Here is a 12,342-nt window from a genome sequence, read left to right as displayed (position 1 = left end):
CACTGCTTCCACTCCCTACAGCCCATGCAATGGCAAGACACGTCACAATGTCACAATACTATTGTTGAACCAAAGTGAATGTGTTCACACTTTTGTTCTGCAGAGGAAATTGACATGTACCATTTTTTATTGATCGTCATGCTGATCTATTTAGAGATTAAAGCATTTTTATAGTCAGTCAGTTAGTCATCATCCAACCCGCTATATCCTAGCACAGGGTCACGGGGGTCTGCTGGAGCCAACCCCAGCCAGCACCGGGCGCAAGGCAGGAAACAAATCCCAGGCAGGGCGCCAGCCCACCGCAGGGCAAGAATTTATATATTTCTGGGTAAATGAGAATAAAATACAGACTCGGGACTGCTGCCTGCTTCTTTTATGCTTTTCACCATATGGCTGTGCCTACACCCTGTAGCAACAGTGGCTGGTACCTGACCCAGGATCCCCAAGGCCTGAGGCTGGTAACAACAGCACTACCGCCTTGCAACATGGAGACTAGGGGTTACATTCTGGGTCCTCCATGCGTGGAGTTTGCATGTTTTCCCCGTGTGTGTGTGTGTGTGTGACTTGGAGATGTTAATTGGCCCCAATATATTTTCAGCTTGTGATAGACAGGTGCCCCTTTAACGGATTGGCACTGCCTTGCACTTGATGCTTGATGGGATCGGCTCCAGTGTCACCCACAAAAAATGGAAATGGAAAATGGTGGATTACTGATGCCGATGAGGGAAAGTATGAGGCGGCAAACAAGAGCACAAGTAATGCCAGACACGATACCTCTCTCACCCTGATGCCAAGTCTCTTGTCACAAATGTTCCCATTTTGGTTTCTGTCCTTAACATCATTAACTGCCATGAATATGAATGTAAAAAATGTTGACAAGGATGACGATATACTTTGAGTGAAAGTCCCAGTGGTGACGATCAATGACAAGTGACAGCAGGTGCCTGCTTTTGGCAATATGATTGGTGTGGGTATGTTAAATAAAAAGTGATTATATTCATATATCAGCATAAATAGAAATGAAAACTTATAACTATTAAACTTAGTTTAAGCAGTAGTACACATTAGGTATGCCAAGCAAATATTTAAATAAAGGCACATGCCATTTTTTTTTTAATTAAAGCTTAGCTGAATCCACCAATATCTTATTTGCCCAGAGAATAGAAAAGGGGGAGAAGGATAGATAGAGACAGCCCGAGATCGGAGAAGGGGGGCACCTGCAAGTTGGTAGCAAGAGGTGGAGGTGAATCTCAAACCATGGAGAACATCAGTGGTTTCCATTAAAAACTTGAAGAGGCCAGCTGGAGCGAGGTCAGGATGATGAGAAATGATGATATAAACTGTAACTTTTATCTTCTTCGGGGCTCAACTCGGTTTGACTTCATTGCGTTGAGTCTGTGTTACTGTTTATTACAATAAAGCTAATTACTCTGTTTGCCTGTCCTCTGACTCCTAGAGCCTTCTTTTGAGGTGAGAAGTTCAGGTGCGAGGAAATGGTACATGTGTGAGTGAGTCAGGAATGCAGAAGCGCTCAGTCTTTTTTAATCCATCCATCCATTAGCCAACCTACTATATCCTAACTACAGGGTCTGCTGGAGCCAATCCAGTAAGGCAGGGTGCCAGCCCACCGCAGGGCACATACACACCCCAAGCACACACCAAGCACAATTTAGGATCGCCAATGCACCTAACCTGCATGTCTTTGGACTGTGGGAGGAAACCCACGCAGACACGGGGAGAACATGCAAACTCTATGCAGAGAGGACCCGGGAAGCTGCGCTACGCACTGCGCCACCATGCCGCCCTCTTTATCTTCTCATAAATTATTTTATTTTTTGGAAAATCATTTTTCTGTTGTGATAAAGTTAGACCGACTTGTTATTCACTGAGTCACCCCACGATGCATTCAGATGCTTTTTTTGAAAGTCTGAGTCTAGATGCGCTCGTTTTAACCACGGTTGTGTTCTGTATGCTCTCCACTAGGTGGGGATAGAGGATGGCAATGGGAGAAGTGCTGGAGTGAAGAGGAGAGACGTGGAGCTAAGAAAGGTTTGCTGTCTTTTGCAGTCGCTGGATTCAAATCCTCAGCCATTTGGACCCCCGAGTCTTTTCTTTCCATCATCAGCCTACTTTCACTTACCTGTGTTCCTGGGGTGCAATGGCAAATGCAACTGCTCCTTTTTAGAGTTGGGCATTTTGGTTCACTTTACTCATTCTGTTCCATTGATTGTTTGATTTTACTAATAAGATTTGAGATTGAGAAGTCCAGGGATTGGGGTCCCCTCTGATTGAATTGCAGATATATAATTTAATAATTCATACATTAATATGTGATCTCATAATAAATTATACATTTATCCTGCTGATAATTCATAGTACATTGTCCAGTTTCAGTACACATAGCATAAAAACACAGAATTATTAAAATAAGACGAAACGGAGAATCAGAAGTGAATGAGAATTGTGTGACTCATTCTCAGGTAATGCTGTGGCTGCACACCCCTCATCCACAGCACCATGTGATGTCATTTGGGGACCCGTGACAGGAGGGGTCTGCCACCAGACCCTTCTTAATGATTTTCTTCAAAAATCAGTGAGTTACACGCGACCATCAATGAGTCATATAAATCAGCACTTCTCCACCTCTTTAGGGTCGCTGATTGGCACAGGTGGGTCGTGCATTGCTGTTGTTGTTTTACGAGTGGCTAATCAATCGACAACGCTGCACGATGTGTTTTCTCCTTTCATGAAGGTTGGACCCCTGCTCCTCTTCATCCAATCACGCATATTCACCACCAGGAAAATAACCTCCCACCGTTTGCGAAAGGGCAAAACTGGGTCATGTGACCATAAAGGTGGAGAAACCCTGGTATAAAGTGTGCTTTAAAATAAATGTGAAATCAAATAATTATTTGAAATTAGAATATCATTTTTACAAGTTTTAATTTTGTGTGACCACTTTCTTGAATGTATAAAGGGACATAAACGTATTAATGTCATATTTTGTATATTTTGTTTAAAACTGTTCCTATAACAAAGTGCACATTTACATTAACATTTATTTTCTTAGCAGATGCTTTTATCCAAAGCTACTTACACAGAAGGTCAATACAATCGAGTAGCATCAGTCTGGTGGGCTGTTTTGAACAAGAGGTGATCACCACAAGTGAGGAGCTAAAAACCAACATAACCAAAAATGATCAGTTAACAATATGACAGAATATTCACAGCACAGTAGGGTCTCATAACACTTCTTAAACACAGCAAGGGAGTCAGCCGTTAGGATGAATGGTGGGCCGATCGATGGAGCTACACATGAAAAGAGTCTGGAATGAGATTTGGTACCACGCAGAGGTGGCGTCCTTCTGAGTGGGCAGAAGCAGCATAGCACCCCACCAGCGTCTCCATGCACACAGGTGCTGACCCATTGACCACTCTGCAGGTAAACATCACAGATTTGAACGTAATGGGTGCTGCTACAGGGAGCCAATGTAGCAACCTGTAGAGAAGAGTGACACGTGTCCATCATGGCTGGTTGAGCACACGATGGGTCACCGCATTTTGGACCCTCTGCTGTGGCCTGATTTTACTGATTACTACTAGTAGTGAGTTGCTGTAATGCAGATGTGTCAAGGCCACAGCCTGGAAAAGAAGTTGTGCTGCATACTCAATTCGATGATGTCTGATCTTGTAGCTGTTGTATTGCATGAATCTACAAGAATGAGAGACAGCTGAAATGTGGACAGAGGCAGACAGCTGCTCATCAATCATCTCTCCAAGGCTCCATACTGACTTGGCTGGTGTTAGTGGCCGTGCGCCATGATGTACACAGATGTGGAGTTGCACAGACTGTCTGGCTGCGATAACAAGAAGATCCATCTTGGCCAGGTTGAGTTGTGGGCGGTGGTCCTTCATCTAGGTTGATAAATCAGTAAGACATGCAGAGACTCTAACCGATACCATGTTTTCCTGAGGAGGGACAGCTGTGTATCATCAGCATAGCGCTGATACGAGAATCCATGGGATTGAATGATGGAGCCAAGTGAGGTGTTGTAGAAAGAGAAGAGAAGTGCCCCTTGGGGCACCCCTGTGTATGTCTGATAGACTCTGGACATCTCACCTGACCAGAACAAATGGTTGAAACTGCCCAAGATGTACAAAAGGAAGAGCTGATACAATCTAAAGTAGATGTGTTGTTACTGTGTCATACTCATTTGATGAACAAGGGAATCTTCAGTGAGAGTTTTCATTCACCAATCACGATTCGGTTCAAACTCGAAAGAATCAGAAGTGAAGTGAACAAGAATCTCTATTAAGACGGATGGCACTTACACTTGCGCTTAAACATGAACCTGCTAAATGGAAGGCATTGACAACACGACTCATGTACTGCTGTACGTCTGCTGAAGTCCACTGAATCAATTTGTTTGTGCTTGCGTTGTTCAAAAAGAATGAATCGTCGTTGAATCATCCATCACTATGTCCTTTACCCCTTCCATTTCGCTACATCTGAGTAACTGTGTGATACCATCTGACGTGTGGCCTAAAAGGTTCAATAAGAATATTCTGGCTGTTGGTGCATCATGAGATGAAAGAGAGAGATTAGGAGCACACACTGATACAGTGCATTGCCGCACCTACCACATGACAAACCAACTCAGGATCCAGATTAGGACCCGAGTGCAGCCATGCAACGGGTGATACCTCAGCACCACACTAGTTCAGATGGAGTGGAATAGCGTGAGATCAATGGCCAGAAACACACAAAGGCAGTTCTCCTTCATGGTCTGGGAACAGAATGTCAGGAGCTGTTTCACACACTTCCAAATCAAAGTATGTCAAAGGGGGGCGCCATTACGACTATACGACTTTGCTGGCTCTTTGGAGAAACAATGTTGCTGAGCAGCCTGGTTATAAAACAACAACAGCAACTCATTATTTCAACATGGCTTTCTCAGAGCTTCATTTTAGTTTAACTCTGATATTCTGTATATGCATTTAATTATCTTTTTTTTCCGTGGCTCCGAACTCCATACTAACCCCTACTTTCTCTGCTGTCCTTATTCCGGTTTTCTGTGGTGGCGATCTGAACCCCCACCACCTGATCAAAGCACCGTGATGTCTCAACATTGATGGATTGAAGGCCAGAGGTCCACATGACCATCATCATCGTCTCGTCTCATTCTTCCACGTGAAGCCTGAAAACGATGAGGACTGATTGAGATCATTTATGTGAGGTAGAATGCCTAGTGGGGGCTGGGTGGTCCCGTGGCCTCTGAACCCCTGCAGATTTTGTTTTTCTTTTTCTCCAGCCTTACGGATTTTTATTTTTTCTTTCTTCTGTCCTCCTGGCATTTGGACCTTACTTTTATTCTATGTTAATTAGCATTGCCTAATTTAATTTTTATATTTATTTCATTTTTTTCTTTCTTCATCCAGTAAAGCACTTTGACCTACATCATTTGTATGAAAACGTGCTATATATAAATGTTGTTGTTGTTGTTGTTGGTTATAAAAAACACACTCAACCCACTAATTTTAATTAAAATAAAAATGATCACTGAATATCTCATAATTTCTAGTTATTATCTCATCATTTTGGCATAATATCTCATAATTATGAAATCATACCTCATATTTTCAAGTTATCATCTCATAATTATGACTGATTATCATAATTTCAACTCTAGGCATCAAATTGTTATGATTATCTAGGTCATAATTATAATCTAATATCTCAAAATAGTGATTTACAACCTCATATCGATTTAGTATATCATAATTTTGATTTACCGTCTCATAATTCCCAGTTATGATCTTATAGTTAAAACTGTGTCAATCTCCAGGTTTTAATAGTTTGTATGTTTTCCACCACCTAAATAAAATTAAAAGTTAGGTAGTGCCGTGCCACCTTCTGCTTTAAGCCATTGTAGGGTCGCCATTTGAATGTGTGGATTTTTCGAATTCCAAAATAAATGAGGTTATGATTGAATCTAATTTCTTAAAAAAAGATTTGTTAATGTAAAAGGAGATGCTTTGAAATAAGAACAGAAACCTGGGAAGGATGTTCATCTTGACGGTGTTGATTCTCCCTGCTAAATTAAGATGGAGGGTAGACCGTCTATGCACATCTTGTTTAAGGTTTTTCCATGCAGACAGCAAAATGTTTTTGAAAAGAGCTTGATATTTGCTTGTGATGTTTACCCTGAGGTATCTAAAATGATCTGCGAACATAAACAGGAAAGTGTCCAATCTGATATCGTGTGCTAGAGATTTCACTGGAAAAAAACACACTTTTACTCAAATAAATTTTTAGTCCAGATATCTTTTGATATCCTACTAGTGCTGCTAGGACTGCTGACATAGAAGTTTGTGGATCTGATAAGTACAGAACTATATCATCTGCATTTTGAGAAATGTTCTGTTCAAGTCCTTCTCTGAATATTCTCTTTATCTCAGATGCATTTTGAAAGTAAACAGCCAATGGCTAAGTGGTGATAGGGGGCATCCTGGTCTAGTAGCACGTTCTACTTTGAGGTTGTCTGAAATAATATTCTTAACTTTAATTCTCAAACTGAAGCTCCTGGGCTGGCATACAGTAGTTTCATCCATGCACATATGTTTGGGCCAAACCCTCGCATTCAATCAAATGAAATGTTTTCTGTGCATCCAAAGATAATAAAATCTCTGGGATGTTAGAATTTATGGGTGAATATATTACATTTACTCTTTGAGAGCTGAATATTTTTTCCAGAAAACTCAGTTTTCTGAAAAGCACACAAAGCCATGGTTTCACACATAAATCAACATAAAATGTCTGTTGCTACGGGCTGTGGCTGCTGTTGGCTCATGTTTGGTGTCTCTGGTGGCAGTGGCTGCACGGGGGCACCTCGATGGCCAACAATACGGTGCAGACCTATAAATACCTGGGAGTGCAGCTGGATGATAAATTAGACTGGACTGCCAATACTGATGCTCTGTGCAAGAGAGGTCAGAGCTGACTATACTTCCTTAGAAGGCTGGCATCCTTCAACATCTGCAATAAGATGCTGCAGATGTTCTACCAGACGGTTGTGGCGAGCGCCCTCTTCTACGCGGTGGTGTGCTGGGGAGGCAGCATAAAGAAGAGGGACAAACTGGTGAGGAAGGCAGGCTCTATTGTAGGCACGGAGCTGGACAGTTTGACATCCGTGACAGAATGACGGGCGCTGAGCAGACTCCTGTCAATCATGGAGAATCCACTGAACAGGATCATCTCCAGACAGAGGAGCAGCTTCAACGACAGACTGGTGTCACCATCCTGCTCCACTGACAGACTGAGGAGACCCCACACTATGCGACTCGGGGGGTAAACGTTAATATTACACAAAGTTATTGTCTGTTATACCTGCATTGTTATCTCTCTTTAATTTAATATTGTTTTTTATCAGTATGCTGCTGCTGGAGTATGTGAATTATAAAGTATCTATCTATCTATCTATCTATCTATCTATCTATCTATCTATCTATCTATCTATCTATCTATCTATCTATCTATCTATCTATCTATCTATCTATCTAAGAATGCACAGTAGGGCAGTGGTAGCAGTCACAGTGTGACACAATATGGTTTGTACTTCTTGTCGTCATAAGTGGTGGTCCTCCCAGGCGAACACTGCTGTAGGTGTATCGGCTACACAAACGTGTTCAGTGCCACGATCAACTTGGGACTGATCAGTTCATGCTGGTACTTCACTTTCATTTTCAATATCCATCTCCTGATCACATGCATCAAATTCCAAGTCTGACAAGTCAGAGTCCGAGTCAGCAATAATACATAAAACGTCCATGGCGTGTTATTTGCCAGATGTCAATGCCATTTTAGAGGTTGTTTGCTCTTTGTTACTCATGCAGGGAATCAAGGTTAAATCAACAAAGCTACTTAACTTTCCTTCTAGCAAAGAGAGTTGAACTAAAACGTAAGGGTGAGTTTTATTGCAGTTTACAGCCGATTACCGTCCTCTACCCCCGAATATCGACAAAAGTCGACATCAGTCCTGAAAGAGTTAAACAGGCATCGAAGATTGGAAGTTAAGTGTTTGCCTTTAATAAATTGATTTGGTCTTGTGATATTACTGAAGGAAGCACTTTATCAGTCCTTCTAGCTAGACATTTGGAGAGTATTTTAACATCATTATTCAAAAGTGAGATTAGTCTGTATGAGGCAAATTGTAATCCTTAGTTTTCTTAGGAAAGATGATAATTAATACTTGGTGAAAACTTTTAGGTAGAATTTTATTGTCTGTTGCTTCTAACTTAGCTAACTTAGTGGAAATGTTTTATGCAATTCAGCAGGGTACCATCAGGGCCTGCTGCTTTCCCACTTGGAAGTGAGTTTATAGCGTCTAGTAATTCTGAGAGTGTTAGAGGTTTATGTGATTTCTCTGCACTGAGAGTATCTAGCTGTGGTATCTGTAATGCATCAAAACTCATTAGATTGTGTCTAGTCCTCTTTAAACTGAGTAGAATATAAGGACTTATAGTACTGTCCAAATGTGTGCGTTATATATTTATGGTCAATGATTATATCTCTGTTTATGTTGGTAATTATTGTAATTGCATTGTGAACATCCTGCTTGTGGATTTGATGAGCTAATATCTTATTGGGCTTCTTTCCGTGTTCACAGTAGTGATGTCGCAATTTAGAAATAATCTGTTCTGTTTCTTTTGTTGTCAAAAGGTTGAGTTCTGATTGCAAAGCCTATCTGTTTCTATAATGTGCATCATTTGCACACCTGGGGCCTCATGCATAACGCTGTGTGTAGAATTCACACTAAAACATGGTGTAAGGACAAATGCAGAAATGTGCGTACGCACAAAAAAATCCAGATGCGTAAATCCGTGCATTCGCCAACTTCCACATTCTTCCACTCCATAAATTCCGGTCAGCGTGAAAAGTAACGCACATGCATGCACATGCTGCCACTCCCAAACTCCTCCCAGAATTACGCCTCTTTGAATATGCAAATCAATATAAATAGCCCTTAAGCTCAGTGTTCTGGGAAAAGGCAATGACAAAAGCATGGGGGGAAAATAGAAGAATTTCAGCAAATACCAAGTGGAGGCAAAAAATAACTTATTATTTGTTGGATTAAACAGTGGGATACCACCACTGGTTCTCAACTAGTCTGGCTTTGGGACCCACCATCACCCCTTAATGACAAGCCATGACCCAAAATTTTCAACTTCTCTAATTTATTGAATGGAAAGATGGTGCAGTTTGAACCTGAGATAATAGAATATAATATCACGGTATGCCAACGCAAAAAACCTAATAAACCTGATGATAAACCAAAATGACCAGCAACTGGCGATGCCAGAGAGGGAAATATTCCCTTTTACACTCAAATAGCTGCATTTTAATTAAAACTAAAACTCTTCAGTAACTGTTTTTAAGAGACTCAACAATGTTTTCCTGCACAAATATGAAATAGAAAAGTCCAACTACTGAGAAGTATTTACAAAAAAAACTCAAATTATGTAGTTTTACCAGAGAATCCTCACTCGCTGAATCTATGACAACCAACACTGCACTATGGAAAAATTCAGTTTCTTCATTAGCATTTTTTAACAAAGAGAAATAAATTAAAGAGTGAAGTTCAAAAGGATTCAAGTATACTAAATAAAATTTTCTTCTGATTACCTTATCAGTATGTAAATGGTGAAAACAATTTGCTTTGAGGAAAATTAAGCAACAATCACTTCAGCCTTAGGTGTAACACTGACATTATAGACCCGAGTGTGGAGGAATTAATGGGAGAACTGGGCAAGTTTTTTTGCTCCTGACAAGATAGATAGATAGATAGATAGATAGATAGATAGATAGATAGATAGATAGATAGATAGATAGAGTGTTCTGTCACATAATGGCTCCACCAGCTGACTCTCTTCGTTGCTTGGCAACGTGACGCTTTCCATGTCAATTCCAAATGGGTTGTGTATCCAGTTATCATCCCTCTGTTTCTTGGGAAAGTAGTCATTAAACTGCTCAAAAAGTTTATTTGCACGTGTCGTAATTGCTTTCCTCATTACATTTTTTCCTGCCACGTCCAGTTGCTGTCCCTCATGACAGGCATTGGGGAATGTGTCGAGTCGGATTTTAGAAACATGACTTGCCCACAGGGAGATCTCTTTTTTGAAAGCATTGCATTTATCATACTGTTCAAAAATGTTGTGCCCCCTTCTCTGCACAGACACATTTAATGTGTTTAATTGTTCAAACACATCAGCGAGGTAAGCAATGTTTGCGAGCCACACACTGTTGCTAAACAGGTCTGCAAGAAGTGAATTGTTCTGGGCAAGAAAAGTTGCGATTTCAGCTTGTAGTTCATAAAAATGGGACAGTACCTTTCATACCTCGGCATGATACAACACCTGTACGTGCTCACTACCAAGATCTTGGCACAGTTTCTAAAAACATCGGGTGTTCTTTGCACTCCGTTTAATGTAGATGACATCTTTTAATGTTCCATGAAGCAGTCGTACCATATCCTTTGCTGCCAGGGCCTCTTGATGTAATAAAACAATGGTTCTAAGAGCTTTCTCAAGCATTCTCCTCAAGACCCCTGAGTTTTTTCCTGTCATGGAGGCAGCACCATCAGTTGTGATACCAATGCACATGTCCTAGCTTAGGCCCACTGAACACAAATACAAGTCCACAGAGCTGAAAATGTCCTTTGCAGTCGTAGTAGTAGGGAGCTGTGTTGTGCAGAGAAACTGTTCCTGTAAGTCTCCGTCCCACACATGTCTCACATAAACGAGTAAAACTGCTTTGTTTGTTATGTCTGTGGATTCGTCCATTTGTAAGGCAAAATGACCACTTGCCTTAATGCAAGCTGCGGTCTGTTGTTTGATGACATGTCTTCAGTTCACCTACTAATTGTGTCATTTGACAGAGGTATAGTGTTTAGCTTATCCGCTGCGGATTGATCCAACACTTCTCTGACCATGTCCATGGCTGCAGGTAAGATGAGGTCCTCTGCAATGGTGTGGGGCTTCTTTAACATTGCAATACGATGTGCCACCAGGTAAGATGCATGGAGTGCCTGTTCTTGCTTCAAGCACAAAGAAGTAAGGCACTTTTGTGATGTCCTCAGGTCTTGAAGTTGTCTTTTGAAGTACTCAACAGGTTTATCTTTGAGATAATGGTGTTTTGTTTCCAAATGCCGCTTCAGTTTTGACGCCTTCGTGTTTTCACATGCCAATACCTTGTTGCACAAAACACACTGAGGTTTTTGTCCTCCTTTGTTGTCAATATAAAAAAAATCCATATCTAATATATTCTCTGCAGTGGGCTGGCACCCTGCCCGGGGTTTGTTTCCTACCTTGCGCCCTGTGTTGGCTGGGATTGGCTCCGACTGACCCCCATGACCCTGTAGTTAGGATATAGCGGGTTGGATAATGGATGGATGGATATTTTCTGCGTCGTACCTGCGTTTCGCCATATTCAATTAGCATATATAAACAAAGTTCTTCTATGGTGTGAAACGGCAGTTGTCAACTCGCATTACCGGGCATTATCGCCACCTACTGTTAAGAAGTGTGAACAGACAGCACTTCATTTATTTTTTCTTAACATTTTTTTGCCCAGGCAAAGGCCCGCGACCCACTGAAAACAGGTTCACGACCCACTTTTGGGTCGAGACCCACCAGTTGAGAATCACTGGTATAAACAACAAACGGAAGTTGATTGAGTGACATGGAGTGCCGGAGAAACTTGAAAGCTCAAGTTCACAAAGTGGCACAGTGCCCGAAATAAAAAAGAAGTTGTCAAATATCAAAGTCGGCGTGAAAAGGCGCTTTGTAGCCCACCGTCTGAGTGTCATATGAAAGCTTATTAGGGTACAGAGAAAAGAAAAAAATAGGGACACAGTGGGAAAAAAGCTCAAAATGTCAACTTTAATCTAGAAATTTCCACTTTAATCACATAGTTTATTTTGTCATTAAAGTACAACATCATAAACTTCATCTTAAAATCGTTTAATTTACTAGTTTCTTAAATCCCATCGTAACTAAAGTAGCACATTAAATGCTTTGTTTAGTATTTGATCTTCAATGTGCTCTATGTGTGTGAATCACTACGTGCTTCTGGGCTTTCTCTTCCTCTGACAGGACACAGAATCCATTACATTCGTGATATTACGGCTCTCTGAATAATTAAAGTACTGAGATGTATACTTAACACGGTGGCGCAGTGATTGTGCGTGACCATCGATGAAATCATTTATTGCAGAAGTACTTTCTCTTTCAAATGTACTAACCTCCAATTCCTATCCTTACTTTTCTTTCTCCAAATACCCAATC

Source organism: Polypterus senegalus, chromosome 14 (assembly GCF_016835505.1).
Source record: "Polypterus senegalus isolate Bchr_013 chromosome 14, ASM1683550v1, whole genome shotgun sequence".
Classification (NCBI taxonomy): domain Eukaryota; kingdom Metazoa; phylum Chordata; class Cladistia; order Polypteriformes; family Polypteridae; genus Polypterus; species Polypterus senegalus.
This window is presented reverse-complemented; position numbering follows the sequence as displayed.